This window comes from Notothenia coriiceps, unplaced genomic scaffold (genome assembly GCF_000735185.1).
Source record: "Notothenia coriiceps isolate Sejong01 unplaced genomic scaffold, NC01 NC01_scaffold00000929, whole genome shotgun sequence".
Lineage (NCBI taxonomy): Eukaryota > Metazoa > Chordata > Actinopteri > Perciformes > Nototheniidae > Notothenia > Notothenia coriiceps.
The window spans coordinates 1-1939 of record NW_011333630.1 but is presented as its reverse complement, the minus strand read 5'-3'; the positions used below and the strand labels follow the sequence as shown (position 1 = coordinate 1939).

Below are 1939 nucleotides of genomic sequence, written 5' to 3'. Positions count from 1 at the left end.
TATCCATCCATCAATCAATCTATCTATCTATCTATCCATCCATCCATCTCTTTATCTATCCATCCATCAATCTATCTATCCATCCATCCATCCATCCATCTATCCATCCATCAATCCATCCATCAATCTATCAATCTATCCATCCATCTATCTATCTATCCATCCATCCATCCATCTATCTATCCATCCATCTATCTATCCATCCATCTATCTATCCATCTATCTATCCATCTCTATCTATCTATCTATCCATCCATCCATCTCTCTATCTATCTATCTATCTATCCATCTATCTATCTATCCATCTCTTTATCTATCTATCTATCCATCCATCTCTCTATCTATCTATCTATCCATCCATCTATCCATCCATCCATCTATCTATCTATCTATCCATCTATCCATCTATCTATCTATCCATCCATCCATCTATCTATCTATCCATCCATCTATCTATCTATCTATCCATCCATCTCTCATTTCTTATGTTTACATACATATTTGAACTCTAATTCATGTTTTTATTAAATGTTATTGTAAAATGGAGCAACTGTCATGAAACCCAATTTCTTCTTGGGATAAATAAAGTATTCTGGTTTTGATTCATAAAAAAAATACAGCTCAAAAAGTGAGCACAATAACATGAATATATTGCTATCTTTTTACTCTCTTGCACATAAAGCCCCACAATTTGATCAAAGTTAAGCAAATCATCAGTTTCCACACTGGATGTTCGTAGTGCTCCCAGAGATCCCTTCACATGCAGAGGATAGTTCTAAACCTGTTAAAGTGTGAAAGGTGAAACTAAGAGTCTCTCCTTACCGCTGCAGCGTTGTTGATCCTGCCGTCCACTTCACTCTGATCACTGAAACAGGAGATTTGTACATTATCTGACTGCCAAGTAGACTAATGAGAAACACTGGCTCCTACAAAGAACTAGAGGGAATGAGCTGGAGTTAAACAAATTAAAACGACAACAACTTTCTTAATCTCATTCTTGAGAATTTGCATAAGAACGAGCTGCGTGATTGTAAACATGGTCATAGTAAACATTAGGAGAATTTGATTTATTATTCAGAAACCTTCCCTTTGGTTCAGCGATTCCCAACTGATGCATCCCCAGATTAACTTTAATCAACACCACGATAAACCACGAGGGTTTTATGCTATTCAAAGCTACGCATCTTAAAAATATGATGTTTTTATATTACTTTTTTGGTTTGGTTAAGTTTGCATTCATACAGATAACAAACCACTGGGAGTGGCAAAGCTCAAAGTACAAACCATTATTAATAACTTTGATCTACTATTTAAATATTTAATCATTATCTTTAATAATTTAAAAAAAATGTATGATTAGCTGCCTATTTAAAAATACTTTAATCCATTACTTTTAGCTAGCTTTCATCTGTTTTTCATTACTTTATGCTAATTCAACAGATATTTCCTATTTTTTATCTAGCTATTTCAACTGTGTCATTGCCTTTCTGTTTTACTATTTGAAATGTTAATTATTTACTTTTAGCTAACTAATTTAACAGTTTTTTTCCTTATTTTTAACTAGTAAAGCTGGTATTTGTTCTTGACTGCCTGCTAGGGAACTAGTTTTCATGTTCTTTTCAAATAACCTAGGAATCACTGTATAAATAAACCCCCAAAGTAAAATCCTTGCAACTTGTGTTAACTCTTGAAACAGTGTTTGTGTACCTCGGTCTTTGTTGAGTTGAGGCATTTATTCTGGGAGATATTGCGTCATCTGACTCACTTGTACCTGAAAAGAAGAACAGCAATAAGTAACCAGAGCATCGAACAAGAAGAACATATACTGTACATACTCTAAACATGTGTGTATCAATGCAGGAATACTTACTGAGTCTCGCCATCTGACTGGACACACTGTCGGCTTTTGAGAGGCTGAACGAGCTGTCGTTTGTAACGG

General features: G+C 34.6%; 1 long non-coding RNA gene across 1 annotated transcript; it reads right to left on the bottom strand.

The window, feature by feature from the left end:
• Positions 1-653: 653 nt before the first annotated feature.
• On the bottom strand, positions 654-1939 carry LOC104958017 (uncharacterized). Its single transcript, XR_799725.1, has 3 exons — positions 1871-1939; positions 1708-1771; positions 654-865 (listed from the first exon to the last, which is right to left on the bottom strand). It is a non-coding gene; the product is annotated as an uncharacterized lncRNA (long non-coding RNA).